This window comes from Ciconia boyciana, chromosome 2 (genome assembly GCF_034638445.1).
Source record: "Ciconia boyciana chromosome 2, ASM3463844v1, whole genome shotgun sequence".
In the NCBI taxonomy this organism is placed as follows: domain Eukaryota; kingdom Metazoa; phylum Chordata; class Aves; order Ciconiiformes; family Ciconiidae; genus Ciconia; species Ciconia boyciana.
Genome location: NC_132935.1, coordinates 166,080,148 through 166,098,763, shown reverse-complemented (window position 1 = coordinate 166,098,763; position 18,616 = coordinate 166,080,148).

The window sequence follows — 18,616 nt, the reverse complement described above, 5'->3', positions numbered from 1 at the left end:
GATATGCTTCAGGAAGATAAAACAGGAGCATGAAAAGGCACCAAATCAAATTGCCCTGCAGACACCAGCCACTGCACATGGTTAAATAGGCTGCCCATAGGAAAATGACTCCCAGCTCTTCCAGAGACTTGCTCCAGAGCTGAGGCTGCCGAGAGGGCAACGCTCTGCCATCAGTGGCGGAGCGAGTGGGATGTTCGCTCAGATCTGTCAGTCGGGTGCCCAAACAGCTGTTTGGATGAGAAGCTGTAGAGAGAGACCATTAGACAGACGATGGCAGAGAATGTGGGCTGGGTGGGAGGAGGTCCTATCCCTTCTTCATAGCTATATGTCTGCTATTTTCTACCTCCCTCTAAGCTAACTCTTGGCTGTTATAACAGGGACTTCTTAGTACGGGAGAATCTCTTTTCTAGATTTCCTCTCTCTCACTGGGTAACAGCAGTGGGATCTGGCTTGCTTTTTGCTGAATCATTTTCTTCATGGCTTAGCCCCCCCATGCTCATGTTTTCTGCCCTCTCTTGTGTGCTCCAACAAAAGCTACTGATCTGCAGTTCATCACTACTCAGCAAGGGGACAGGACCCTCCTGCCTCAGGCCTCTGTTAACTGCTGTGGGGTGCAGATGCTTCCGTTTGGTGGGAAACGGAGGCTTCTGTGGCCTCCATTTTGAGAAAGAAGTGTTTAGTCCTCATTCCTGACACTGCCAGTGTCTTCATGGACTTGGGCAAGTCATTCTGCTCCCACTTTGCTGCAGTTTCCAAAGGTGTCTTTGGTGCATCTCCACTGTGGAGGGGGAGATTTTCTCAAGCACAAAAGAGGCCAGTAGTTAACTCCCAGGTAGTGGTACATGGGTGGGATTTGGAATGCAAAGTGAGATGCTTAAATGCAGGTATCTACATGTGAGCTATGTGCTTAAACTCCCATACAAGGCCAATGACGGGCTCTATTTGCCTAAATATAGCATCTAGGGCTGAACTGAATTATTGAAGAAAGGTATCTAGAGCCATTTGGGATGCTCCAGGGTACCACTGGCTTCTAGCAGCTGCTCTGGAAGAGTGTGGGCTTCCCTTAAGTCCCATGGTATATCTGCCAGCTCCATGTAGGTGCCTCAGAAACCCCATCTCAGATGGCATCTCAGATGGCACTAGATGCCTGTGTGCGAGCAACTCAGTTGAGCTCCTAGTCAATAGGCAATGGAGTCTAGAGAACAATTCAGCTGGCCAAATGTAAGTGTCCACTGTAGGGTGAGCTGAACCACTCTTTGGGCCCCACTGACTGTGCTGACTAGATCTCCTTCAGATATGGGTGTTTAGATGTCTAACTCACATGGAGACATGTGCTTGTGGGGATCTACAAGTGTGTGTCTTAATATATGAGCTGGACCCCACTCCGGATGCCTAAATCTCATGTTTTTAAGATCAAAAACTGTGTATGATCTCAGTTCTGCTCTCTTAAATTGATATAAATCAGGAGGCATCATTTCCATAACACCAGACTTACAACTGTATCAAAGGAAGCAGAGGGTGGACCTATTCTGTAAGTATAATTACTTGAATCCACTTTACTGACTGGTATGTAACGGGTTTGACCCCAAAGGAGCATCTCTTCCTGTTGGTGAGCACATAATGAAAATTGACAAGTCCCACCAAGTCATAACAGGCAAAATCCTGCTGTTATGTGAACACCATTCAGATAGAGAAAGCTCCTGAAGCACAACAGTCACAAGGGTCTTTTCCACATGACTTGGTCTCCTCCTCTGTCTCTGTAGACCTTGCTTTTCTTACACATGTTCTGTGGACCAAGGGAGGTCTTGGACAGCCCTGCGTGGAAGTGGAGAGTGGGGAAGCTGAGGAGATGCCTTCTTCATTTTCCTTTCTTTTCCAAGTTTCTTCTTATTTATTAGTATTTATTTATTTCTCACCACTCATTGCACTCCACCAAAAATCCTGAAGGCACGTCTGCTACAGTCATAGGCTAGCAAGAAGCTGAGTATCACCCATGTTTGTGAGGGAAGGCACCATCTTGTCAGGGCTCCTTCCCAACATGCACTTGGCACCCGTTGCTACCACTTGGAAAGCAAAAGATGCCTGAGTCTTTCCAGGGCAGGCTCCCAAAACCCCCAAAATCCTCCTGTATGTGATGAAATCATTCCCACTGAGAACTCTGGTTCCCACTGGGGTACATTCCTCCAGACCTGGTTGCCCCACTGCCCGCCTGTCCCTGACTGACTGCAGCTCAGCCTTACGCCTCTTAATCTTGGTGGAGACCCACTCAATCTGTCTCTTATGGCATTGCTTTCTGTCACTCCCAGGCCAAAACCTGCCCGAACAAGACCTGTCGTAGCTTTGGACTATCTGACGAGCCCACCAGTAGTGTGGAAGGCATAAAACACAGTCCTGCAGCACCCTAGGGGATTCCCCCATGGTACAAAACATGCTTGTCCAGCAGTTAAGGACAAGTATCTTCTTGTGGGTGGGTTTTTTCACTATTGCTTTCCCTTCCCACAGACTGTCTGCCTGATTACATCGGCTTCTTCAAAGCTGCATCACTGTCTGTAACCCTTCCCCAGCCTGGCCCTGCCCTCGTCCCACCTGAGCACCCCTTTGTACAGATTGCATGTATGATACAACCTGAAATTCCAAAGCTATTGTACAAAGTAGGATTGTCACCTTTTTTTCCTCAGTATTTTGTTAAGTCTGATGATTTTTTTATGATTATTTATTTTATGAATAAATGTATATATTAGTAAGAGTATATATTTGCGGAAATAACTCATCGGGACAGTGTTGTTGCTCTGCTGTTGTGCTTGTGACCTCATTGGCTTTTACCCTATTTTCTACTGACAGCACACTAGCGATGTCTTGTAACTGTTTTTTGTTACCAGTTAAGTTTGATAGATGTGTTAACTTTATAATGAAAATTAAAAAAAAAAAATCATTAATTTTAACCTGTATTTGGGTATTTTTCCCACCATTCTACCGTTTCGATGGAGCGATATTTCATATCACAGGCTGAAATACAGCTGGGGACAAGTAGGGAACAAATACGTCTTCGTCTTGCAGGACAGAAGCTGTGTGCTTTGGAAGAAGAGATGCCACTTTTGCTGGCGCCATTTAACCCATGCCCAGCTGCTGTGGTAGGCGACAACATAATTATGAGTAAAATATGTACGCTTAAACTGCCATAAGCCCATTTCTCAGATGAGCATCACTAGGACAGGGACCCAGATTCCCTCCAAGAGTCCAGCTGCAATGTGAAGAAAGGTGTCCAAAAGAGATGCATCTTGCTTCAAACGTGGGGAGGACAAAGACCAACCACACAGCTACTGATGGCTGAGAGCTGGTACATGGTGAGCCACTACCACCTCAGCCTGTGACTGCTATGAATATTCTTTCTCTGGAGCAAGAAAACCCCCAACATGGGCAAGACATCACTTTGCACAATGCCCCTGGAAGGTTCTAAGAAATTTTGTGTCGGTTCTGCCATTTCCTGCCATTTTCTTCCTCTATTAGTACATTAGGTTGGGAGCCTGCTGGGCATAGTCATGCAACCACCAAGACTGTAATCATGCTGGAAAAGCGCATAGATTGCAGGGACTGAGCATCAGGATACAATTAGGGGGAGATGCTGCTGACAGGCAAGATGGGGGAACCCGTGTTGTTCCTTTCATTGGAACCTACCATGGCTGGCCTTCCATTGCACCCACCATGGCTAGCATGGACTGTGTACAGAGAAATCTGCTCCCAAAAGAAAGCCTGCAACAGCCTTTCCCATTCCTCCATTCTTAGTAAGGAAAGGCATCCCCGTGAAATGGGCTCACTTGATACAGAGAGCAGCACAGCTTCTCTTCAAGGCTTTCAATTTGGCTGCGTTGGCTGCAGAGGTGATGGGTTGGTTGCAGAGGTGATGGGTTCACTGCAGAGGTGATGGGTTGGCTGCAGAGGTGATGGGTTGGCTGCAGAGGTGATGGGTTCACTGCAGAGGTGATGGGTTGGCTGCAGAGGTGATGGGTTCACTGCAGAGGTGATGGGTTGGCTGCAGAGGTGATGGGTTCACTGCAGAGGTGACGGGTTCACTGCAGAAGTGATGGGTTTTCTGCAGAGGAGATGGCTGCAGGCAGACAGGGCAGCATTTCCAGGGGCTCTGTGCCTGTTCACCTCCCACCCACTCTTACAAACAGAAACACATCAGATCCCACAGATCTTCTTGTGGCCTTTGCCATTCACCTAGGAGAGATTCAAGCCACCCAGCTTTATCCCTCATAGACCAGGTGTCCCCTCTAAGCTCATCCTTGATGACTCCTTTATAGCCAATGGAGGGATTTGAGCACATCCAGAGATTTATCCCACTTATTTAAAACATAGACTTTAGTTGGTATAAATCACCTCCCAGAGACATCTGTTTTTCTGCAGAGATTCTAAATGAGCACATCTATAAACAAAAAAAAAGCACCTTTCCTATGAGAAGGGACTGGGAGGCAAGTAGCACACTGTGATGCCCCAGACAAAATATCCCCCCCCCCCGCAAACACACACCCACACCTTGCTTTGAATGACACAGGTCAAACACCACAGAGAGCTTTCAGCATACCGGACTCAGCATATTTTCCAGAAATAAGTGATGAACATTCTTATTAAAGAGCACTTGAGATAAGCTTATTTGTCAAGCTGTGTTGCCTGCTTCACCAGGTTTGAGCAAGAGCCTTATTTTTTTTATTAAATAGGAAAAACTAAGAAATGAGTGGACATCTCAGTCGCTCTTACCTTATACATGCTATTAACCCCTACAGAGCCTTTTATGAACTAAAGAAGAAAATCTGGTGTTGATAACTCATTGCTGCCCCATGACCTGGACTTTTCACCATTAGGGAAAGTGTAGAAGTCCTCTCTTTTGCAGAACAGTCCTTTTCCTCTCTACAAGTAGGCAGCACAGCCTATGGTCACATTTAGCCATGGCAATGGGCTTTGCTCATGACAACCTAGGTCACAGAAGTCACCTAAAACTGTTTCACTACGAAGTAGCAGCTATTTGATATGCAGAGCCAAAGGTCTAACCTCATTCCCAAGCACAATGTAAGGATTGATGTACACACAGGTCTTGATGCAGAGAGGTGATTAGGCACCTAGCTTCCTTGTAATCATCAGAGTTAAGAGCTTAACATTTCTTTGAGAAACAGTGCATGGAACTTGGATGAAGGTTTGGTTCCCAGCAAAGAATCAGTACTGCCTAGACTACTCCTAAGCAAAACGGTGGCCTAGTTCACATGCCACATTGCTGGTAGTACTACACCATTTCTCCTGACTGCTTTCCATGCACAGGCATCCCAGTCACATACGAACAGTAACTCAAACCAGTCTGAGATGTGCCAGATCCATAGCTCATGTGCAAATTGGTCTGTACATGCAGAGTGAGCCCAAGGCTTCTGAGAGCCCCCACAGTCCTTGTGCACCAGTCTGGTGGAAATAAACCACCCATAGTCAGACAAATCTGCATATGAACAAGGCATCCAAAGCCTCCACAAACTTGCAGACTTGCCACACAGGCTTCACTGATTACAAGGAGTGGGATTCAATTCACAGGTTCAAACACACAAATGTAGGTGCCCACAGAACCACAAAAAGGCATATCGATGCCCTCTAGGCATTTTGATCTGGAGTATCCTGCCTGTCCTCCAGGTGCTGTTCCAGAACCGCCACGGGTCTCCTGCAGGTCTGTGTCATGTCTGAGAGCTCCAGGAAGATGTCTCAGATACCCCAAGACATGTCAAAAGGCACTAGACATTTTAGTCAAGTGAATTGAGCCCAATTTGCCTGAATTTGAGGTCTGACTTTCGAGTTCCCATTATTGTTAGTGAAGTCTAGAGAGGGTTCATTTCACCATAAGGTCTGGGTGCTGCCTTAGATCCCTTAGAGCATCTGCAATATCATATGGGCTTGGCACATATAATGCTCCAGACCCTTTAGGAGATCCATGTCCTTCTGGCAGGGGGATTGGCAGAGGGATACCCAGAGGAATTACACTAAGATACCATAGATGGTACAAGACACCTGTGTTTAGGCAAGCACGTTGAAAATTTTATCTCCACTGGTTGTAATGGGAGCTTAGACTCTCTGAGCACATGTAGGCAGCACACTACCTATTGCTGCCTAAATTTAGATGTCTTAATCTGCAAGTTGAATCCCGTTTGAGCAATCAGTCCAATACAGCATCCTTTGAAGCTGTGAAAAGCAGCTGAAAGCAATTCCTGACCAGCAGCTAACCAGGCCATAAAGAAATAAGCCGTGACCCAATATAATTTGAAAGCTTTGCCATCTCATTGCTACCCAGCCTGGCTTTGGAATTTGCTTACTGATCTCTTTTATTTGCAGGTGTGGATTTTTTTTCCCCATCGTACAGTCATTTGGAGGCACATAGCCAGATTTGCATTCCACAGGGCTACAATCCGGTCTGGGATTTGCCTGCGAGTGTCAACAGGTGAAGTGTTAACTAATGAACTTGGTGGTAATGTTAAGGTGAGGTCAGCTCAGTTTCTCTGCAAGTTGGTTTCGTGCAAGGACAGCAAGGTTAAATAGACTTTAACAGTGATCTAAAATAGATCTGTGCTCTGGACCTGACCCTTCGAAACCTTGTTCCATTCTCCCTAGTTCATGCACATCCCAACACCCTATATTTCATCTGCTCTTTTGTCAAAGAGGAGGTACAGCAAGGCTGTGTTGAGTATGTCTCACCAAGTACCTGAGCTCTGAGAAATAAAGTGGCTTTATGATATTTCTTCCTGGGATATGTGAGGCTATGGTCATTCTCAATTCTGCAGCACTGGTGTGTGTGGGAAACAGTGGTAGTGATGGGGTGCCAACTTGTTATAGTGAGAATTTCTTTCATGCAGGCATCCAAGGAGAGTCTTGAACCTGTTTTTTCTGTCCTAATCAATGCTGTTGGGTTATGCAGGCAGTGTCTTTCATCCTGGGAATATCAAGGTCTTTATGCAAAATGGGATAGCTTCAGTGAGAAAAGTATCCCAGAACAGCAACAAAGCAAGGACAACTGGCAGCATATGGAAATCCAAACGCAAGCCTCCCCTCCCTATCAGACAGAGACTTGAACCTACCGCCAATATCCTGGTTGAGTCACCAGCCATTTCTGAGTGACTGATAACTCCAGTCTAGTCTTGAGCAACCTCACTGGAATTCTCGTTTCAACAAACTGCTGCTTTTCAGAGAAAAAATGCTTCCTCTGAAATTGCTGCTCCTCTCTGTTCATCATGCTGCTCCCTCACAAGCAGTACACCTGAATTCCAAGTGCTTTCAAAAATAAAGAAGTAACTTGGGTCCCACCTGCTCTTTAGACCCAAGTTCACAGTAGAGACTACATAGTAGCCTTTGGCTAGCCAATGTGAATGAAGTTGGGTGAGTTTTTTGACAAAGATTTGTCCCTTTGCACGTAGACTGAGATGAGACACAGCCCCTTCAAACACCTAACAGATGGTTTTATCTTCCACATTGCTAACCCAGGCCAGAACAGCAGACAAATCTTTGCAGGAGATTTCTCTCAAGCATGCTTTCCACAGTGTCAGCTGGGACAGTAGGGTGTCTCAGTGAAGTGGAGAGGGCAGGACAAGTAAATAGCCCTGAAGTGGGTAAGGGAAGGACTTTGGCTGATATTAACAGCTAAATCAATAAGCACACTTGTTACTGGTTCAACCATGGAGTGGGAACACCATCCCCCAAGCACTGCAGTCAGGGAGAAGGAGTTTGGCACATGGAGGGCTGGCAAAGAGCTAACCTTTAGACTTGTTAATGAATGATAATTGAGTGGTCCTCAAGAGCTCTGAATAAGTTCCCCAGCTGCCCAGCTGCTGTTACAGGCTGGCAGGGACTGCTTGACACACCTTGCCTTAGCAGCAGATGTTGTTCCTGCGGGGAAGGGGAAGGTTACACATTAAAAAGCAGCAGATGCTCCAAATTCATATGGAATAAAACACAACCGAAAGGCTGGCTGCGCAACTTTGTTGAATTATTTTTTCCTCCCCTTTAATTAGGATGTTTTGATATCTGAGGAACACAATGAGATCCAGGTGTCATTGTTATTATGATAGTCTCAATCATAATCATACTCCGTGTCTTGTGACGGTGTCTCTGGTGCTCATCATGGCTGAAGACCACCCCTAGTGCTCAAATACAGAACAGGGTGGTGGGCCCTGTTCTAAAGAACTTCCAGTCTAAGTGATCTGTTTCTACCTAACCCTGTTTACATCCATCAGTGATGCTGATAAATAAAAATAGCTCCTAGCCATTGCTGTAGGCTGCCCGAGCCAGTTTGCCTGTAGACACAACAACCATACCCAAGGAGGCCACAAAGCTGTACATATCAAGCAGATGTCTTGCAAGTCATCTGAATGCCAAAATAACATCAAGTTAGTAACAGTAACAATGTCTGGCTTAACCAGAGAAAAGTGAGGTCCACCTTTTAGCATCATTTATCAAACATGTCATGTCAAGGAAATTACTTTTTCACTTGTGGCTTGCAATTAGTACAAGCCAATAAAAAAGTTACAGTTCTGCTAGCTCACCAAGCATGTGGTTATACCTTGCTGGCATAAAGAAGGTGGGAACTGCTCTGTAAGCAGAGGCCACAGGGTGCAAGCTGGCATGATCTGCAAAAGAAATCCTTGGAGCAGCCAGGCCTGGGGAGACAACAGGGCTGAGAGGTGAATATAGAACAAATATCCACCATTTCTCATAATATTAAAACTAGGAGACATCCACTGTAATTAGCAGGTTGAAAACAACAGAAAAGAGTGTTTCTTCTCATGGGACATAGTTTGGCAGTAGAAATCTCTGCCGCGGGGAGCTGTGGATGTTTAAATTTACCTGAGTTTAAAAAGCAACTAGACAAAATTCACTGAAGAAAAATGCATGAGGAGTTTTTACACTCAAAGATACAACTCCTCAATCAGAAATCCCAGCCGGGGTTTGCTGGGAGTTGGGCATATGCCAGTGGAAGTATCACCCAGTGTTTGTCCTGTTCTTCTGCTCTTCCCCAGGCACCCACTTTTGGCCTCTGTCAGAGACAGGAGACGGGGCCAACTCAACCTGCTGTCTGATCCAGCACAGCTGATCGTATATCCATTGACATGTAAATATCCATGAAACAAACTTGGGAGAGACTAATATTCTTTCTACACTTCAGGGGGAAATGACTTTCAGGAAAAAGGTGATCTATTCTTTCATTCTGGCTAAAAAACCTGCAGACAGTGGTCATTTCACTTAAGTTTAAAAAGGTTAAAAGTCTGACAAATCTTTACAGCCAAGGGAGAGAACGGGAAATGTCCAGCAAGTGATTTGCATGACCAACCTTGGGTGTCTGTTTTAAGAGACGAATCTCTCCCTAGGGGTGACTCTCCTCTCCCTTGACTACAAAGCAAGCGTGGGCTGAGTAACTTGGACATGGGCATCTAACTTTTAGAGGTGTAAATTAGGGCTGATGAAACCCTCCCAAAACTGCAAGCCTCACCTCAAATTTGCAGGAATCTCAATTGTGAGGTAGAACATAGAAAAAGTATCAAACCAGGTATTAAGCACTAAAGAAAATGCACATATATTTCAAAATTATTTTGTATGGGCTAACTGAATTTTGGCATCAAAATTTCCTTTGAACCTCTCAGGTTTACATGCCAGCTCCTGGCCCAACAATAGCTCACCCTGAGAATTTTAGAAGTCTACAGTGTTTTCCATAAGAAGAAAAAGCTCTTGATAATCACAGGAGCTGAAGAGTGAAGGCCACTTCTAACTAGGGAGAAACCTGTAGCTGAAGACACCAAAGTAAATTTCATTTCTGACCAAAAAATGGCCTTAATGTCTGTCCAGACCGTGAAACAATATATCCTTAATGGGAGTAATCTGAACAGACTCTACTTAGGTGCTGAAGAAGCACAAAAGTGTTGAGTTGAGTCAGCTGGATTTTGACTCTGTGGTTGGAAGGAATCTAGGTAGTTCAAACCTAGCACTCATCTTGCTAAGCCTTCCTTAGCAAGGAGTCTTTCAGAGTATGCCAGCGGTGGTGAGTGGACTCCTCTTTCAGATCCAAAGTCATAGGAGCTGTTGTCTTTTCACTTCCACAAGTGAAGGGCTTCCTGTCTGATTCAGGAGCCAGTTCTAAATCTGAATTGGGGGTGACTTTGAAGAGTAAATTTAAGCAGCTGTAACTCTGCAAGTGCCACAAACTCAACTCATACTGCAGGTTTTAAAGAAAAACATGAATGTACTGTGGAAAAAGAGAGAAAATGCTTCGGGACATTTCATTCTTAACCTGCTGTAGACTGACTACTAAGCAGAATAAAACAATCTATCCTGTTGGGAACTGAAGTCAGTCACAACTTGTGAGGACAGAGGAAGTTGCACTTACTTATTCCAGGTCCATGATCTCTCAGTGTCAGAAATGTGTAATTTTCCCTTTTTGTTTGGAATACTCTAAAATGTCAGGCTGACACAATAGTTTCTAACTGTAAACTTCTCAAAATAAATAGGAGGCAAAAGTTGCTTCGGACTCCAGATCATTTAAGTATAGGGTATCTGAAGGATGAAAAGCTTGAGAAACATCAGTTTGGAGAAACAATGCATGTTGGAAGTAAGTCCTCCATAGGCTTATTCTCCAAGGTCTAAATTAATGGTTGGATGTTCTTCTTTGACTACTCCACTCCATCTTAGACACTCTCCATTTTGAAACCCCTTCATTGAAGGCCATCTCTTCTATAAATGTCCTCTGACCTCCCAAGTGGCCTTCTTAGTACTAATCTTTCAACAGTACTGTCATGTATAGCCATGGGCAGACAAAAAACCTTTGATTTACAAAGCTCCAGAGAATATTTACTCCAGTCTCCTCAACCCAAGGAGATGCATCAAAATCCACTCCTGAAGCAGAGTATCTCTTGAGATGGTGTAAAGCCAACTCCAGGCAGAAGGTATTTAATAAAGACAAGAGTTCCAAACTGTAAATGAGCATTTTTCCATATGACTTGAGTTCCAGTTTTGTCTTCCTTGTCCACCAGGGGAGCATGGAGAGACATCTGGTGGCTGAATAATTTTCTGCAAGCAAATACATCCTCTCGGGACGTGTCTTTGCTAGGGGGGCGTCTCAAAAAGAATGTCTATCTTCAGAGACACCATGCTGTTCAGTTCACTTGAAGCACCATCATGCATCGCCACATCTCCCACTTCAATAACAAATATGCCATCTGTTCATTGGGGCAAAAAACGTACCAAAAATGTGTCTGACAAGACAACAGATCTCTTCTTGATGCCTCAAATACTGGACTTCACTGGAAGCTGCTGACAGAACTGAAATGAGCTGGACATAGTTCTCACCTCTTACTCCACCAAGACAATGGTAGAATGACTGTATATTTGAACAGGGGCAAGTCTAAGTCTGTAACATTTGTATAAGGAGCCTCTTGTAGCCAGTACATGCAGTTCCTTGTGCTCTAAAAATCTCATTGCCTACCATTTGAGCTCAACAGTCGATACCCTGGGGAACACACATGAGCAATAGCATGAGCATTGTCCTGGTAGGGGACAATGGCCAGCAGGTGCATGTTGTCCCCTACACGGCAATGCCACAGTCACAGTGTTCAGTTATTATGTTCAAATAGAGCCTGAATGCCACAATTATATTGTCTCCATTGTGCTAGGGGCTATACAAATACAAAAGGGCTCAAATCTTGGAGGTATGTTGCACAGCCTTAGTGCAGCAAAGGTGGTCAATGTAGTTGGTTCTAAGGAGTCTTCCTGCCAGAATGGTCTCAAGAAAATTATTTTTTTGTTTCTATTATGGCACAACCGAAGGTTGGCTACTGTGCATGCACTTAATGATAGGCATTCTGTGGCCCATAAATGTTAAAAATAGACAGGAAGGATAAATAATGGGAAACCAATTTACAGAATAATAAAATTATCTCAGAACAGAGTTGCAAATAAACAGGGAATGCAAACAAAATCTTATGAATTCCAGTCCTGGCTTCAAGCCCGTATCTCTCATCCCAGCCCTCTCTCTGCCCTCTTTCATTTCACCTCAGAGGACATCCAAAGGGTGGTGATCAATCAGGTCTTGTTTTCTCTTTTTCTCAACAAAACATTGGCAAAAAGATTTTTTTCTCCCACCAGGCTTCATACAAAGCTCTTCTTCTACACTTGGTAGCAGAGGTTCAGGTGAGGCAGAGGGTTGGTTAATCCCTGCAGTCCTCCAAACCAAAAGCTCACTAAAGAGAAGAGTTACAGCATTCAAACCAGCAGCTGGAAAGTAATCCGACAGAGGCACTGTCAATAATTCCTCCTAATCCTCCACTGCATGACTAGTGTGGAAATCTTCTCAAGATCTTCAGATGTTAGACCTGAGGCATTGCTGGAGAGGACACACCTTCATTGGTTGTTAATCCCTCCAGACTCTAAACCTGAAGAGTCACCAGCATAGGAATTTGTTCTGGAATTGTCTACTCATGGGATGAAATAAAAGGCAAGAAAAAAATGACCAAAATGAGCTTCATTGTGCACTGCTGCCCCACATTACATTGTTTTCCCATGGTTCTTGGCACCCCAAGAACTGAAGCATAGCACAGAGCCGGCTGACTATTGCTATCCCTATTTTGCTATGGGATTTGCTAAGGTACATGGATCTGTAATAGCTGTTGTGGGCTGTAAAGTACCCGTCGCCAAAAGTGCTCCCATAGTGACATACACTCTTTGCTCATCTGTGTTGGATGAGGTTTTTAGATCAGCACTTCAGTCAGGTTCAGGAGGCCAAAAGTGACAACACAGCGATGGGTCAACCTACTCATGAGGTCACACTAGGCATCAACAGTAAAACCATGACAACAGTTCTCCATGGTTTTCCACCACTATTTCTTTTGATAGTGAATCAACAACTACAAAAATTCCCCGAGTCAGTTTGGCTTCAGGCAAGTTGGAGCACTTCCTCATGCCAGGACCAGGTTGGTTTCTTCACCAACTGTAGTCCAAACTCATGAGTGTAACTGAACTCTCCTGCCAGTGATGCCTCCCAGTGGTGACATTTGATTTTGGTTACTGAGCATACAGAAATAAGGATGAGGTTTATTGTATAGGTTGCCTTCTCTGAACTGCATGCCTTCACCCACTGTCCATCAAAGCAGAAGACAGCAGATGTCAGGATAATTAACCTACCCTGCCCTTCCAGCTCTGTGACCACAGCCTACAAACAGCTCATGGTCTTTAACATATTTCTATCCACATCTTCTCTATGATGGAGTAGAGTGCACTTATCTTTATTTTACAAATGAGGAGCAGAGGCACAAAGAAACCAAAAAAAGAGTCATTTCACCTGACTTTGGTCTTCTCAAATTTAGGTATCAAGTCTCTTGCTGCCCTCAGGAGAGACAGATGGGCATGTCTCACTCTGCAAAGCCTGCTGAAATGAGGCTTTGATTTGCCACACCTTGAGTTTACAATCTCACTCTGCCCCTGACATGGATGGGATAAATCACTTTCTAGACAACCAGATCTCTCTAATTAACTGTAGAAGGTGAAAGACTAGCTTGGATTAGACATTAATTTTTGATAGATAATGTGAAATGAGTCCCACATCAAATAACTTCCCCAATGTCGCACAAGGAATTACATCACAGGGATTGAGTCCCCTCATCCCAAGGGCCAGTCTTTGAGCCTAACCCGTGTAAGATGCCTTTCGGCAACAAAGAAAAACATTCAATCCACGTATTGAGTAGAGAATGAGCACTGCAACACACTGCCCTTGCAGCCCATGCTCTCCAGAACTATCCATTGACATCCTTAGGAACTGTCTTTCACATAAGGCCAACCTGTACAAATGACTGTAGCTGGAAAAGGCCCCCATTCTGAGCATAGCTTGATGAGGTAAGGTTCAGCCTACGTCACAGCTAGGAGTCTGAAAACCTTTTACCACCACAGGGCACAATCTAATCTACATACTTCATTTGTCTGATCTCTCCTAATTTTGACTAATCTAGATGAGAAGAAGATCTTGTGTGCCCAGAAGCACATCTCTCTACTCCAGTTGTATCAGATGGCCTAATAAAAGATATTCCCCTGCCCCACAAACTCTGAGTGGCCTATATCCATTTTAGCATCGATTTTCCCCTGCATTTATAGAGCATCTTTCACTAGGTCAAGGGCCTGATGAATTTCCCTAACAATACTTGACTAGAGGAGAACATCCTCACTCTCCTCTCCCCCTCAAAAAGCTGCTAGGATTCCTCATTTTTCATCAAAGTGGTAGAAACCATGCAGGCATCTCTCCAGTGGGGTAGGTGGCACAGAGGTTCTGTTGCTCAGAGATGCTTTCTGATGCTGCCTGAACGTGATGTGTTATTTTGTTTTATCATTCCCCATGGGTCACACATGGTTAATGAAACAGAAACATCACCTCCACCAGGGATCGGATGGATGCTTCTGCAGGCAGGACACTACCAAGCAGCCAAGGCCAGTTTCCCAGCTGGAGCCAAGGGCCAACTGATCCACTTAAACACATATTAAATCCAACACAGAATATACAGGCAGTGGAAGCTGAGCCACACAAAAGACATTACTTGGCAAGAGGTAATGGTGTAGGGAAATTCATGAGAAGGTGGTAACTTCTAAGAAGTCCATATATGCAACTGAACTACAGGTGACCCACTGGCATCTTAAACCTTTATCACAGGGACTGCAACAACTTTTCTTAGGCGTGTTTGCCCCTGAAAACATAATGTGTACCCTGATCTGAATTGGTAGGATGAGTCCCATCACCTGTCTGAGAATAGAAGTCACCTGAAGAAGGATTTGTTTCATCACCACTCTTGCAAATCTGTGTCTAGACTAAGCTCTGAATTTTGGCTTCACGTCTAATCAGCAGAGAGGCAAATGCCTACACAAAGCAGTTTGCCCGCCCTCAGATACCTAAGATAGCTGAGACCAACAGCCTTCTGGAGGATCCTCTCACCCCTTTAACCGTAGAGAGAGACAAGGTGGCCAGCTCACACTGGACAATGTACTTTTAGGCAACTACATTTTAATGAGGAATACCCTATTTTTGCTGGATGCATGTAACGACATGATGCTGCAGATAAGAGCATGACCTGAGCACGGCATTAATGTGGCCACATTGCTTCTGACCCTCCTTACATCAGGTATCTCTGTACATTACCATGTGCTGTTCTACACATATGCATTTTAGTTGCAAAATAACAAGTGCTTTCCTAAACAGGGTAGTTCATCTGGAATAAAATCTCTTTCCCCTGGAATAGTAGCACCATAGAAAGCTAATTCTAAAATAGCTATTCTGGTCACATTTGCCATGAAGACAAGTCCTAAGGACATGTAAAACTGGCACCACAGACCTTAGCTTCATATCCCCTGTAGTGAATTTCTCAAAGAATGTCTATTGTCTTGCTTGCCTCTGACTGAGAGATGATAAAACCAAGGAGCTGAGGGGAGCGCAGAAAGGAAAAGCTCTGCTGTGTAGAGAGTATTGCACGTTGCATGGGAAATCTGGGCTCTTTTCTGGCAAATGTATTTTAATTACCTCCTTTTGTTTACAGGACCATTTCATGTAGCATACCACAGCACTGCCCTTGCCAAGCAGCCCAACCTCTCCAGTCATTTCCCTGCTAAAACTACGAGATCAGTTTAAAAATCATGACATCTTAGAAATAGTTCATGCTGGATTCATGTAATTTTTTTTCTGATTTCTGAGTCCTTGTGGGGATTTTTCTCAAACCTGGTTCTGAGTACTAAAAATCCAGGGAAGAGGTTTTGTTTCTTTTCAACTAATTTATCATGTGGCTGAGAATGGGAACACTAGGAAAAGTCCAGATATAAAAGGTCTGCAGGGTAATCATAAATTACCATAAGCAAGAAAAAAATCAGCCAAAAGGTAGTAATAATTCAACATTGCACACAAAGATATATACAAAAGGTGGCACAAGTGATTTATTCATAATCATATTTGTTCATCCTGATGTTGATGTAGGTAGAGGAGGCACCTTTTATAATTCATGTCCAGTGAACATTGCAAATAAACATATGCAAGAGTCTTTGAATGAAACTATTAAACTTTTTCTAAGGTTATACAGAGCCTTTTTTGTTACATTGCAAAGAGCAATCCGTAAGCGAAATATGCATCACAACAGCGTCAGTGGAAGCTCTACAAACTCTTGCTTTAATGATTACCCATTAATGATGACATTATGATTTGCACCAAAAAAATCATCTGTCAAATTCTGTTCTGCAAATTGTCATCCTTAACCAGTGTGTACTTCAGGGAAAGCAGTCAGAGGCTCTGTGCAAGGGGCACACACTGAAGTATAATTTATTCCAGCAAAATTCAGAAGCCATCCAAAATAAAAAACAAGTTTGCATGAACGAACAGCTGAATAATTTCTGGCTGGGAATTATTTGCTTGAAGGCTGCTCACAAGTGAAAAAGAAAGAGCTAGATTTCTCAGATTATTTTCTGCTGTGCTGGGTCTGCCAAGCATCTCTTGCTGTCCTTGCAATTTTCCCATCATCTTTGCCGTTATATTCTGTTTATCCAGGACGGTCCTTGTGCATGCGAGTAGCTCTGTCGATTTTAGTAGGAACTTTGCATGAGTAAGGATTACTTGCAGCCAGAAAAAGGTCTGATCCTCCAGTTATCTCCAGGCAGGGACCTTTCATTTTTAAATTGTTAATAAAGGGACATGCGCACCACCAGCAACCACCACCCACCTATTTAACAAACTTAACTGTGAAATTGGATCCTTCCCATTTAGCCTGGATTTGCCTTTGATGCAGTTCCAGAGCTTAGGTTGCCTTATTTGCCTTTAATTTCTAATCCAGGCATATAGCCAAGTTTAGGACACATTGTCTCCTGTATTACAATATCTTCAGCACCAGCTGTAGCAGTTATATGAGCATCCTGCAGCTCGAGAACAGCTCTAATGGATCAGACCCAAAGTCCCCTAAGCCCCAAAACTTGTCTCCAAGAGCAGACAAAAGAGGACAGTTAGAGATGACCACAAGAAACAGGACACTGAGAAGGATCCTTTCTCCTGCTGACCCTCTTCATCTGATCTCCAAGCTTGTGAAGAAGAAGGCTGGGTATCACCAGGATGAGATATGTTCTCGAGAAAGTTTTGCTCCACCAAACACTGTTGCATCGGTCATCCATGCTTAGTCCCATCCAAGTGTTCCCCTTTCATCCTGATCTCAGATGTCCTGAAAGGGGGTGAGGAGTGGCTGTAGGGTTGGGAGTGGGGATTGCCATGAGGCACCTGATGGATGGTGCAGGGTGCTCTCTCTTGCCTATCCACAGAAGGTGGCTGTTCAGCGAGGTATAGGTGACATTTCTGTACGATGCCTGAAAACGGGCAGAGAAGGATCCAGAACACCAGCCATTCATTCACAGTAATGGAGATCAAGTTAGGCTAACTAGGAAAAGGGGTGTAATGCCATGAGCTAATGTCTATGGGATCTCCAGGATAGGGTAATGCTATTCCTTAGAAGGGAATATTCTTATCATCTACCCCGAAAGATCCAAGGATGTTTTCACACTTGAAAAGGGCCAGGAGCAACATTACACAAAAGTGGTGCGAGTGTTTTTCTGGGACAGTGCACCATGATCTCAGATGGAAAGCATGATGATGCTCTGTCCTTACCCGAAGCAGACAGCTGAAAAGGAAACATCCTAGGGTGGGATGGGGAATAAACGTCTTCTCCAAAGGAAGGTAATCAACAGCTTCTCTGTGTCTGGCTCATCACAAGACATTTTAGTGTCTTGGACTGTAGTGTAATATCCACCTACACTGGTGGTGACTCACCTATGAGATCCCTCACCACGAGCAACCTCAGCGCACATCCTCCGTTCTTCTCCCACTGTTGGAGGTGATTCAAGCAAGCAGGGGTGGACTTGTCCTCTTGAGGAGTGCCAGGAGAACAAAAAAAGTTCTTGTGCACCTCCCTCCTGTGACGGATGTGCTCGACCTCTTAACCAAACTAGCAGTAGTTTGGTACAGTCTCCAAAGGAGGTAAAGGCCTGAGCTGTGGCCGGGCCAAGAACTCCTCTGGTCCCGAACTGTTCTCTGAGAACCCACAAAGAAGCTGAGTGGCACAGTGAGCATCGATGCATATGAGCTTGGAACACCAGTCATGCGACTGGCACATGAATAGCGGGTGGCTTTTCCAAGACTCATTTATCAAGGAACAAAGAAAGTTGTGGGTACAAGGAGCCTCATCCATATCTTTCCTATCGCATGTAATCTGACTATGAGCCAACCACTTTATCTATAAATATGACAGCCAAAGTGAGCCTTCTCTGAGCTCTCTCTGCTAGGCAGTGTGGCTGCATGGCGGTGATCTCCCCTTGAGCTGGGACACCTCTCAAGGTTGCTGCTTGAGGCAGAGAGACCTTTTACCAACGGCAGATCTTTGGTAAGTGACCAATATAGCGCATAACCTTGTAGTATGGTAACTTTGATTTTGCCTTGGTAACTTTGATTGCTAATGAAACGTTACATATATTTTGCATATATAATCCCTTAGACATAAACCACTGATCAAGTCTGAGACTAGGTGTCCTGGTTTCAGCTGAGATAAGAGTT